Source organism: Cyanistes caeruleus, chromosome 3 (assembly GCF_971803275.1).
Source record: "Cyanistes caeruleus chromosome 3, bCyaCae1.hap1.1, whole genome shotgun sequence".
In the NCBI taxonomy this organism is placed as follows: Eukaryota; Metazoa; Chordata; class Aves; order Passeriformes; family Paridae; genus Cyanistes; species Cyanistes caeruleus.
Genome location: NC_141703.1, coordinates 112,151,964 through 112,165,246, shown reverse-complemented (window position 1 = coordinate 112,165,246; position 13,283 = coordinate 112,151,964).

Below are 13,283 nucleotides of genomic sequence, written 5' to 3'. Positions count from 1 at the left end.
ATTTCTTCCATGCTCTAAGGTAGCAGCTTTCCATGAAAGCTGAACAGAGCTAAATTGAGAATGCAAGAAGGAAAATTATTCTGAAAGCAAGGAGGTTGATGAAATAGCAAGCTGGGCATCTCACAGTGTAATTCCCTTTCTTCTTGGGACAACTAATTTCATAAAAGTTTGAAGACAGTCTCCTTCATCCACAGTCTGAGTAAATATCTGATGGTAATCTTGCCTTGGGATAGGGTTTTGCTGTCATTTTTGCAGATGGGAAACATCCAGACAGTGTTGCAAAAGCCTGATTTGTGGGGTTTGCCTGGTGTTCACCCACTTGGGTTTTGTTTTGGACTGCATTTAGTTAAGTCTTTAGTTTCAAGAGCATCAGGAACTTCTGACGTTCTGGCAATCCTCACATGGTCTAATCCATTAAATTCAGGGCACCCCAGAACAGTGAGGCTGTGGAAATTTGAGCTTGAATGATTAATCTAAACCTCCAGATTGGGTAGGACCCAGAAACAGAATTGCAGTTCTGGAATTTCACATTTTCTCTGTTCAGGACCTTGTTCTAACCAAAGTGATGAGTGGAGAAATTTGTGCCTCTTTTGTGGAGGGCTGAGACAAGTTGTTGCAGTGTTGAAAACACAACACAGCTCTCAGCACCCTGCTCTCCAAAATTGCCTGCTAGCATAAGTTCTCTGGCATTAAATCCAAGCTCATAACATTATTCATTCTTTCAGCATTTCCACAAGTTATCGTGTGACACAGAGGTGTGACAGAGGGATGCTGCCAGGGTGGGGATTTTGGCTGCTTCCTGCCCCAAACTCATCCAGCAGCTGGTGTGACTGGTGCTCTGTCCAGCTGTACGTGCTCATCTGAATTTCATAAATTCTTTATCCCACCGACAAAATAAATGTGCAGTCAAAATTAAAATTATTTATTAACAACAGGAGATGAAATCCCCTGCACTAGGACGTGGTGAAATCCAAGCTCTGTCAGCTGCTCAGGTGACTGAATCCTACAGACTTTCCCTGGGTGTGTAAATAGGACTGGGCAGTTTTAGTTTCTTTTTGAACAGCAAATTGCTGCCTTTGCAAATGTTTATTTCTCATACACTCCATGTAATTCTTCCCAAGACCCAGCCCTCTTTAGTTTGCTTTACCTCTCAGCCCCTCTTCTACTTTAAACACTGCCAGAAGTAGTCTGGATAGGAAAGGAAAAATTAGTTGGATGAGGAAAACAAGCATCTGTACACAATCATATACTCCATCAGTGCGAATACAAGGCACCCGAGCCTTATACAAAGCTGTGAACATTATGTGCCAAATTTGTTGCAGATGTAGGCAGAAGCAAGAAAATATTGAAAAACAGAGAAAAGTCAGTTAAAATAGGCATACCAGCTTTTATGAAGAATATAATTATTATAAACTTGTTCCTTAATATTAAATTCGACACAGCTCTTATTATTATTTTTTTTTTCTGTCTGCATATGAAATATTTTGCAGCCAGTACTTAGGAGAGAAGTAACACAACAAGAGGTAGCTCAGATGCCTCCAATGATGTAGGTTTTCTCCAGATGTAGTTTTTAACAATGCATCTTTGCAGACATGAAAATTCCTGCGGGCTCCTTTTTAGAGAAGTGAGTTTCTCAGCGTGTTCCAGCTTGCTGTGAGTAGTGAGAGTGGTCAGCTTGATTTTCTTTCTGTGGTTAAGGTGAGCTTCTTGTGTTATTTTATCAAACAACCTATGCTAGATATAATTTAAAAATTCCTTAGAGGATCTACTGACTTTAATGAAGAGAAGATTTAATATTGGTGTCTGCAGACTTCCCAAATTACTCTTTATTTCTTTTTTAACTTAATTTTATTTTAAAATTACTTTTACATGGATCTTAACTCAATGAAAACAGAACAGAAAAACAAGAGCTTTCCCTCCACCTTTTTTTTTTTTTTTTAATTAGACATTTATTTTAATGAACACATTATTAGGGAGAGTTGAGTAGCAACCAGTGGTGAGGAATTAGAGTTTAACTATAAGGTCCTGCTCCTCTGGTTAGCTTTTTGTAACAGATTTGGACATGGAATCTGAAGGGTGCAAACTCTCAAGCTTAAATGAAAGAAGAGCTTAAAATGAAATTTATATGTACAAATGGCAAAAACACTTTCAACCATTTTTATCTTTAAGAGTGATATTGGCTAACACTTCCTTTTTTAAAAAAATGAAACAAATCAGTTTTGGGAGAGAAGAGAGAGATTTGCTTTTCCCATGAGAAAAGTTAAATATTTTGCCTAACATGATAGGGCTTGTGTCCAAAAACATGTAAAATTTTCAGTGCGTGATGAAATATGTATTTTGGTACCTCATGAATTCAGCTTCCTCTCTGCATCAGGCTTCTCATGTCATTACATAGCTCAGCAAGAAGGGAGGAGATCTTGGTGCAGCCTGGGGAATGCTGTCTGACTCAGAATTCCAATATTTAAAGGAAAAAAACCTTCAGTCTCTGAATTCTCAAAATTTCCATGCCAGTGTTCACTAAGCCACGTTTGAGAACTGATTGGTTCAAATACCAAAAATACTAGCATTGGAACACGGAATCCTAATTTTAGATATTAAAAATAGATATTTAGATATTTAGGTGGGATTTTTTGGGGTTATATGGCTATAAGATAGATGGAAAAAAATTATGTGATGGTTAGAACAGATTTTCCTGGCAGGTAGACTTTGTCTTTCAGTTTGAAGCTTGGAAAAATGACCAGAACAAGGTCCAGGAAGATCCATAAATATATTTAGGGGTGCAACCAGTGTCAGTAGAGTCAGGTACAATTTGAGGAACTTGCACTTTTTCTCTTGACAAAATTCCAGTGGTCTGAAACCTGAGTTAAATATGTGAAAGGGAAATCTAGAGACTCATGGAATTCTCAGTTTTATCTAGGAGGTGAAAATTGGAAAGGATGGGATTGGCTGGTCTATCCTCAATACACTTAGTGCAAAGTCCACCTAAAAACACAGAGCGTGTTAGCAAAATATTCTGTGTGGTTGTTGTGGCTCTGGAAGAGCAGATGTTTCATATTTCCTCCCTTATATCAAACTCACCAAAGGTGGAGTCATTCCAAGATCTGGAACCTCCAAACAGTAATTCAAGTTATCATGCGGAAAAATTCATTAGTGCTGGGGTTTTGGAGCTTAGAACTTTATTCAGGATGCACAGGACATGTTGGAAAAGCAGCTTCCAGTGGAAGTTCAGTAATTCAGAGTATTTTGCCATTAAACTGCAGAAGTTCAGTTCATGAAGAGTACAGGAAAAAAAAACTCAACATAATTTGTGCAAGGTGAAGCAAGGATTTCAGGATTTCAGGATTTCAGATTTGATTCTCCACCAAAACCCATTATCACATTCCCATTTCAATTCTGTAGAATTAATGGCATTGACTCAATTAGAAATTATAAAAGTTACTAATTTACTATTTTCTTCATTTTTGGTATCTCCAATTAATTTTTTTTAATGTTTTTTTATTTTTAAGATCTTACTTTCAAGATTTTTTAATACTTCTGTTTCCATGTGGGCAGCTAAGGGAGCGTTTGGGACCCCCTGTGTGAACTAGAGAGGATGTGGCCCCTTTTTGGGGATTTCACTTGATTTCTGTGACAGGAACACAACTGAGTCTTGAGTTGAGATTCAGGATTTTGGAGCTGCAGCTGGCAGCTCCATGTGAAAATAATTCAGTATATTTGTCTGCACATGCAGAACACGTGTATGTATATACATGCAAACACATACATATTCTCATTCATACTCATAAATGCTTTAATTCAAGAACAGATACTCTTTCCTTGTTCAATATTTCAATGTTTCCACGCTCAGAAGTGTCATGGTTTGACAAAAAAAAAAGGTGATTCTCAAAGCTCTGCTGCAGTAAGGGTTTTTTATGAACCAGCTTAATAAAAACATCAGCCCTCTCTCTTCCAAATAATTTTATTGCATTTAACAAGTCAGCCAGTTGTCAAGTGTGTTGTCACCAAGGCCCCCTCTCTCCCTGTGAATAATGACACCAATGAGTGTTGGATTTCTGGAGCATCTCAGAAATATAGGGACTATCTCATGGCTGCACAGAAGTTTTCCTCTATCACTTGGGAAGGGATGGTAGCTAAAAAATGACAGAGCTTCCTCTGTTACTTTGTGCAAAAGCTATTTAGTGATGATAAGGTTTCACAGGCTTCAAATTAGTTTAGCTACCTCAGTTTGCATGAAAAGTATGCAAAAAGCACTCCCTGGACATTGTCTGGGTGGGGCTTTATTTTTCTAAGCTAAATATGGAATTTTTAGTAGTTGTAAGTTTTTCCAGGAATCAGTTCTGGCCTTGACCTGCTCCATTCCTTGTGTTTGCATGGGTGTCTTACCAGGAATCCCCTCCTTAATGTAAATACTCCTTAATGTATGGAGAATTTATAGGGACTTTTATTTGCCTCATGTATAATTCTTAAATTTATAAACTCTGTTCATGTGTGTGTTTCAGTTATCCCTTTTTTCCTTTTAAAAGTTGATTGTTATTTATCCACTTGTAAATCTCAGTTTGAACTGTAATGCATTTTTATTGCCCCTTTTTCAAGGATTTGCTACAGAAATGTTCTTTGTGCATCAGCTGAATGTGGAAAAGGTATTCAAGAATGTACCAAAGTTGACCTTTACTATTTCTTTAAAAAACAGTATTTCAGGAATAAGTGCTACATGTAAAAAACATAAAACTGGGAATTGTGACTTTGGAGTAATACAGAGAACTTTGTAACAAACTGATCCCTAAATTTTATCTTCTTACTTATGATGATAAATATACATTGGTTCTGTAGAAATTTAGGAAACACAACTAGATGTGATTCATTGTGGCCTCTGGGAAGCAGAGACAGAAATACTAAAAATGGGAACTTATTGATAATTTTTTTTTCCTTTATTTTACCTCTGTCTCCCAAGACATGTTCATTGCATGGTAAAGTCTATTACCTTACTCTATTAAGGTCTATTTTTTTTCAGAGAACAGATTTGATAATTAAGAAGTGGAATGATTCTCAAAAATTCATGAAAAAATAGATGTCAAGCTGGCCATGAAATGCCTACCTGTGCTCTTATTCTTTTCAACTCATGACATAATATTGCTTCTTTATAAATTTATATATAAATATCCCCAATTTCTGCACATTTAGATCTAATATTGACTCCTACACTAACTGATCAAATGGTATGAGCAGGAAGATTATTTTGATGGGGGAAAGAAGTGTAAATCAAGTATAAGTTTTTGTGTGGTTGCTATAAGGTTTTTGTTTCCTCTACCATAGATAGTGCTTTAGTTAAGGAAAATTAGAGCTTGAAACTCAATTTCTTAGGTGAGGAGTGATTTATGATTGCAAAAAATACATTCAAAATAAAAAACATTTGATAAATTTGCACATTCCTCCCTTTGTTATATATAAATATTTCCTGTGTGTAGTTTTAGTGTCTTGTGAGTAAAAAATGCCTCATAACATGTCCTCCTGCAGCATTGCTAAGCTCAACTATTGAATGCATTTTTTTGTGTGGTATTAGGTTAAAAAAAAAAAACTAACTGAAAAAGTTCTTTATCTGAAAGGCTTTATGGTCTTTCTACTACAAGCAGGGCAGTTTACAAGGTGCCATTGTTTTTCAGTGCAGTAAAAATATGTTGAGAATTACCAGCGTACATATAATGCATTTAACATAAACAGATCCACAGAAAGCAGCTCACCAGCTTGCTCTTGGAGAATTAAAATTTACTTGAAAATGCAGTTATGCTCCTTTTTAGGTGTTTTCAGACTTAGGAAGATGATGCTGAGCCTTTAGGCACAGAGTTCTTTGCAAGAGTTTCTACTCAGCTCTTTGTAATGATGATCAAGTTCTCTGTAGCTGGTGTAAAGTAGTTGTAGTAACTCACAGCACAATACAACATGAATGATGTGCTTTGCTTCTAAATCTAAAAAAAATTGTTTTTAAGAATAATATATATTTATAGTGACTCCACTCCTGCAGAGTTCAGACTGAGCACTAGGAAAACACACAAGAAAAGGAAAACAGATCCTGCTCTGATGTTTTGGTGCTCTAGGAGGATACCTAAAATTTTTATTCCTAATATTGGTGCCTTGGTAAGACCTGAAGACAGGCAGATGTACAAAAAAAACTTGACAGGTATTAGGAGCCTCATTTTCTGATGGTTTAATATTCAGAGATTGTCATGAAAACAGTCACCAAACAAGAGAAGAGAGATCCTAACAGCATGTATGAATGTACAAAGATTACAAATAAATTGTTGTTTTACAAGAGGGAAAAATTTAATAGGGTGCCAGAGTGTTCCGTTCTAAGAAATTGTCCTTTATATTAATGTGAGGTTTGCAAAAGAGGATAAAAACTGAAGTGTCCAAATTTTCAGTTACAAGAACAATTACTTTCATATATTGAGATTAAGTAAAATTCTCTACTGGGCAGTGCAAAATAAAGCATTTGGGAGAAGAAACTTCTGAACTAAGTGACCCATACCTATACAGAAAATCACTGGGGTCACTTTAGTATATGAACTTTTTACTTCCCCAAATGCTCTTAAAGGGAAAAAAGAACACAGGATGGCAGAAGGGAGAGGAGTTGGAAGCAAATTTAATGAAAAGGTGAATGCAAACCTGAAGCTTCTGGTGCAGGCTGTGGATAAAGAGTGGATTATGTCTTTAAATGAGATGTCACTAAGTTGCAGTGCTGGTATTCCAGCTGTTCACCTCCTGATCCCCCAGGCCAGGAGCCGCTGGAGGCTTCCCAGATTTTGCCCATCCTCACAAATACCCCAAACCCACGGTGTCTCTCCATTCTGAGACTGCTTTGTGCTCGTGGAGTGAACCTGGTCTCCTGCTGCATCTCTCCTCAGACCACCTGCAACTCCTTTGGATTCTAATTCAACACCACCTCGGGTTCTTTTGCCAGCAAAAATACTGAGCTCAGCTGCAGCTGCATCAATTAGCTCCTCGAGCCTGCAAGCAGTGACACCAGTGACACTTTTTTGGGTGAATGATGGACCTACTGGTGAGTCCATAAATGTAATGATCAATCCTCTCTTTCATGTCGTTGTGTTTAAACATTCTTTTACCACCATGGGCTTTGAAGGTGACAATCCCCTGCCCTTCACTCATAAAAAACACACAAATATTTTGCATCTGTCACAATGGAGCTTCACAGATGTGCAGCAGCACAGATGCTGGTTAAAAAATAATAATAATCAAAAAATAAATATATATTTATATTTATATATTTCTGTTGCTCAGAGATAATTTTGATTTTGTGGCCTCTCAGGACAAGACAGACAAGACAGAGGTGCTGGAATGAGCTGTATCAGGAGCAGCTGAGTGAGTTGGGGTTGTTTAGCCTGGAGAAAAGGAGGTTCAAGGGAGACTCTCCTTTGAGAGGAGGCTGTAGTGAGCTGAGGATCAGACTCTTGTCTTAGGTAACAAGTGCCAGGATGAGAGGAAACATCCCCAAGCTGCACTAGGGGAGGTTAGGATGGGTTATTAGGTAAAAATTTCCTCACCTAAAGAGCTGTCAAACACTTGAACAGGCTGCCCTGTCAGGAAAACATCACTGGAGGTATTTAAAAAGCAGTAGATGCTGTGCTTGCAGACATGGCATGGTCGTGAACTTGGAATTATTAAGTTTAGGGTGGGACTTGATGATCTTAGAGGTCCATTCCAACCTAAAATATTCTCTGATCCTATGTAATAGGTATCTTGTGGTCACTGAATTTATCTGTGTTGCTATCCTGTGTTTGTTGTAGATAATGTTTCTCATCCTGAATCAAGAATGTGAGCTCTGCTAGGGGGGCTCTCTTCATCCTCCCAGGATATGGGCAGGACCTGCTTTTGTTTGGAGTAGTTTGCTGATAATGCCTTATAAAATATCAAAATCTGCTCAGCTAACCCTTCTGGCCCTACACCAGTCTGTTACTCTGAAAGTGGAGGTGCATTTTTGATTTCAGGGTTTAAGACTCCTGCTAATTTGCAATTTACCCAGACCAAGTTTGTCTTTCCACTGAGATAAAAAACTTAACCCTCAATGTGTCTTTAGAAGGTTGAAACCTTCCACCTGCCTTGTTTTTTATTTGTTTTGATTTTTTTGATAAAGCAAAGTACAGATCTACTAGGATATGCTTGGTAAAAGAATTATAAATTTATAGTGTCTTTTGAACAAACTATTGAAGCCATTTGAACTCCTCCAGCAAAAATTAGGGTTCATTCAGATGTTGCAATGAGCAGTTGAGGGTAACTGAGAGGAACCCAAGAACTGTAGGGGATTATTGGGATGATGGGGGGCACAACCATCAGCTAGATAAGGAAAAATGCACCTCTGGAGCCCAGAGAAATAGGAGTCATTTCAAGAACTGAGCAGATGGATTAGAGCTGCAGCACAGCAAACACCAGAGGTTTATTATTGACCTCATGGGCCACTCACCAGGGCAGGGCTGACAAGTGGAGAGCAATACCTGTTTTCAGTGGTTTCCAGGGGTTTGCTGAGTTTTTTTCAGGTTGACAATGAAATGCAGCAAAATTTTTCATTTTTTTACTCCATCTCTGGGAGACAGAAGTGTGCACATCAGGTATCTACTTTATCTTGCTGATTTCAGGCAATAATTTGTGATGGAAGAAGTGCACACCTTCAGTCCTGCTCAGCTTGACTCAGAAAAGAGGTTTTTAGTTCAGATCACTTTTGGGCAGAACTGGTACTTGACATTTTCATTAAAAGTAACCACATGCAGCACTACTTGCTGCAGGAGTTGCAAACTCATTTTATTTTATTTTATTTTATTTTATTTTATTTTATTTTATTTTATTTTATTTTATTTTATTTTATTTTATTTTATTTTATTTTTTCTATTGTATTCTATTTTATTCTACTTTATTCTATTTTATTCTATTTTATTTTATTCTAGTCTATTCTATTATATTCTTTCATTCTATTCTAGTCTAGTCTAGTCTAGTCTAGTCTATTCTTCTTTATTTCATTTAATTTTTAATTTTTTTTAATTTTCAGGGGGAAGAACAGGCCCTCAAAGTGCCTAAATGCAGAGGAATGGTACATGCTGATGTGTGTGCATATGTATCCTCTTGCCTCTCCAAACATTTAGAAACCATAATGGGAAATATATCCTGAGGTGGAAACAGATAAGTATCTGTGTCCCTGCAGTGATACAACTCTATCAGTGCCACAGAGATGGTGCTGATTTATACCAGTGTGGGGTCAGAGAGCAGAGCCTCTCTCACCCAGAGCAGCAGGGATGGGAAAAAGTCAGCCTGAGGCTTTTCTCCTTTGCAGCTTTGCTGTTTCAGGTCTCTGCAGTGTTTTACTTCTCCCTCTCCTTCCAGCAGGACATGGATGTGGCAGCTCCTGAAGCTTTGCATAAGTGGAAGGGGTGAGCAGCTCTGTGGAGAGCCTGAGCTGACAGCAAACACATCTGATGGAACACGAGTCGGGATGGATCCCTTCCCACAATGTGCTTTCTCTCACAAAACTTGACAGAAAAGCACAGCAGAGGCAGCTGGGTTTGCTGCTAACTTCTTGCCTTTCACTTGGGTTTGTGTTTCCTCTGTCCTAATGTCTCCTATCAGCTTTTACTGTGTCCATCCTTCCTTTTGCTGTGCCTCTACCATCAGGCAGAAGAGGGGATCTAATTTAGGGGACAGCCATCAACAGGCTATAAATCTGGCAGCATGTCATGAGCATACTTCAATATGCTGTCTAATTTATAAGGCAATGCATCCATTTTTAAGGCCAGCCCTGAATACCAGTATATCAAAAAGCAGAATAATAGACTGCTGCTGCCACTTATAATAATGTGTCCAGAAATACATCGTGTGAGGGGCCTTGTATCTTTCAATAAAAGTGTTTTAATTCTCCTTTTAGTGGCTATGTACCATGTATTTAGTAGAAGCTATGGCTAGGATGGCTTCATTGATAAAGCTCTATTTCATGTGGCGTGAAGGGAGAACAAAAGATGTAATAATCTCTGGTGTATTGTGTGGATCCCCATTGTGTGCCATTGACTTCAGGGGACTGAAATTTCTCTAATTAGTGTTTTTTCTCTATCCTGAGTTCCTGGCAAAATCAGAGTTCAAAACTCAAGATTACAGCCTGATGTGGGTTGAACGTGTTTGATAAAATTGAAGAGATAAAGAAGTTCCAGAGATAGCTTTAAAATGCACTCATTGCTTTCACTGATATTTTAGAGGGGAGATTCTTCACTTTGGGCAGAGCAAACCCACCCTGTGGCTCTGCTTGTTCATCCCAACCCACCCATGGCATGTTCATCCCATGTCACCTGGATAAACTCAGCCTTTTCTCTGTGAGGGAGGTGGACAAGGATTTTCTCTCTGGCCATGTGGAGGGGAAGGAAGGTGACCTGTGCATTTCCATTCCTTTCCTGTTCTAGTCCAATGGCAAGTACTGAATGAGGGGCATGAGATGAATCCAATTGCTATAAAAAAAACTTGGCTTTATTTATTTATTTATTTATGTATTTATTTGTTTATTGTTTATCTAGTTATTTATTTGATATTCTGAACTGAGGAAATACCAGGATTTAATTACCTGATGGGTCTGATCTTGAAGTCAGGCATAAATTGGTCTGGTTATTCATAACCCGAGTGGAGAAAATACTTAAATGCAGACAAAGCATACATCATGGAGACTCACAAAAAACCCTAAAAATGTGAGATACAGACCAAAACAGTTGAAATCATAAATAAAGACAGAAGATGACTCCTCCCTCTCTGTGCCTCATTGCCTGCAGAGGAATATCAGATTAGTGCAGATGCCAACACAGACATGAAAATTGCCACAATGCAGCAGAGATTAAACACCAAATCAGTTCTGAGGGGCACCTGAGCCATCTCATTGGCAGAAACCTGCCATCTCCAGAAGCCAGAGGCAGGGTTTTCAGGGCAGGAACTAAACAGGCCTTGGTGTCAGAGCTGGGACCTGCATGCCATGGAGGACCAGAGTCAAAGCCAGCTCAAAGCTCCTGTTCTGGTGGGCTAGTGTGGGAGTTTGGGCCTTGGCACCTGTAAAATCCATGGAAACCAGAAGATATCTGGAAATTATTGTCTAGGGGCTTTACCCTGAATTGTTCCTGCTTACTCAGACTGTGCCAGGGAAGGTTTTCCATAAGGAAGGGTTTCATGGGCTCCAGGTCCTATCACCCTCCTGAGGCCCTGCACACAGATGCAGCCCCTGATGCACAGCTGCCAGGACAGAGCTCTTGTGCTGTGTTCACCCACTTTTCCAGCTGCCCTTAGGGACTTCTGGGAAGCCAGGAGTCTTTCTCCAGGGGGAGAAGAAGTCAGATACTGAGTCAGTGGGTATTGACTCTCTCACTTTCAGCAGGGCTTTGCTGTGTTTTCCGTATGAGGCTGCTGCAGAGGCAGACAGGCCAGGGAGGGATGGAGAAGTGTCTGGTACAGTGATTCCTTTGGGATTGTACTGTCTAGAAGATGGAGGAGGGCCGGGAAAGATCAAAGGCAGAGTGTCTGCTCAAAAACAGTGATTACAGCTGTGTGCATGTATGGTTGTGGGGGGTATTCTGTTTTCTGTTTTGATTTAATTATTAATCTGTTAGGAAATATCATTTCAGTTCAGTTTCAAAGCAGATTTTTTTTTGTGAATTAAAAAAAAAAGTGTTGCAGATTCTTTTTTTTTTTGCTCAGAAGAATGTGTGCATGTATATATTTTGCAGCTTCACAGGCTGTCATCATGGCATTGTAAAGGTAAGTTCAGTTTCTTATGCAGTTACATTATAAAATTGTGTGTAAAACTGAAATGGTTCACTGAAAAGGAAACCATAAAATTGTATAAAGATTCATGATCCCTTACTGGTCTTATTTTAACAAGAAACTATAAAAGGAAACATTTATTTTCCATGCTAAAAGTAAAGGTCACTCAGTAGCTTTCAGTTTTCTTTCCTTCTTTCCCCCTTCTTGGCACTCATGTCGGTTTCTGAAAATATTTCATTCTTTTTTCTTTCATTTCTCCCCTTTCAAGCTCCCCATCTTTCACTCTAACAGCTTCTTTCTTCTCTATCGTTATTTCCCAGCAAACCAATATCCTTAGGGGTTCTCCTGCCTTTTATTACAAAGAGTTCATCTCATCCGGCCCTGTGAACTGCAGGGCAGATAAGGAACTATTTTCAGCACTCTAATGTTCTAGAGGTAGTCTGCAAACCACTTCAAAAAGACTCATTCTTTAGTCATTCCTAAACTTTCTTTTCCACAGGGCCTCTGCAGCATCTCGGAACAATGGTAGAGAACCAGTGGTCATTTGTAAAAAGTGGCAAGGAAACATTAAAAATTGTGTGCCAGACTACAAACACAGAAGTTACTGACATTTCACTCTTGTGTGGAGATACAGGGTCAGGCAACTCTTATTTCTAAGAAGTCAGAAACTCTGATTATTGAATATTCAGAGACTTTATGGACTAGAGCTGTAATTTCTCTTATCCCTGGGGTCTCTCCTGGGTCTAAACACTCCAGGAGTATAACATGAAGTGGCTTCAGAGTGGCTTCTGTCTTCCTGGAAAAATTCTATTCAGAAAATAATTTTTCCTTTTAATGTACCAGATTTCTGATGAATGTAGGTCATGGCACCTGCAGGGCCCTTCCATGGATTTTATTGCATATGTCTGTCCAAAGCCCTGTGTATTTTCAATATGTTCTGTGCCATTCTGTAGCATAGAAATTCTCATGGGCTTTTTGCCACTAAGATTTTTATTTTTCCGTGGGCTTAAGAAGTCACTGATTAATTAGGCATTACAAAAATTTCTGAACTCTACCAGTAGCACATGATTTTTGTTTCTTTCCTCTCTTGAGCTTTTAGCTGGCTTTCTGTTTGTCTTTCTATTTATTGCTCCTAAATAACCTTTATAAATAAAGTCTTTCTTATGTTTCCCAGTTTGGTGACTTTTACTTTTTTTCTGTTTATTTTTTTGGCAAGAAATCTTTATTTTATGGCTACACCATATTGACTTTTCTAATTTTCCTTTCCTTCTCTAGTAACTCTAGCTGAGTTTTAGTGGCAGCTGCTTCAGAAACCAGTCTTGTGACAGCTTCATAGATTTTACTCAGTAATTTATGTTGTGCTCTGTAAAGCTGCAGGCCACTGGAGCTACTGCAGGTGCATGTTCTTTTCTTCTTTCTCCATTTGGAATCAAAATGCTCTTCCTTATTTTTAGTTCATTTTTGTTAATTTTATTCAAGCTCCCTCTAGTTAATAT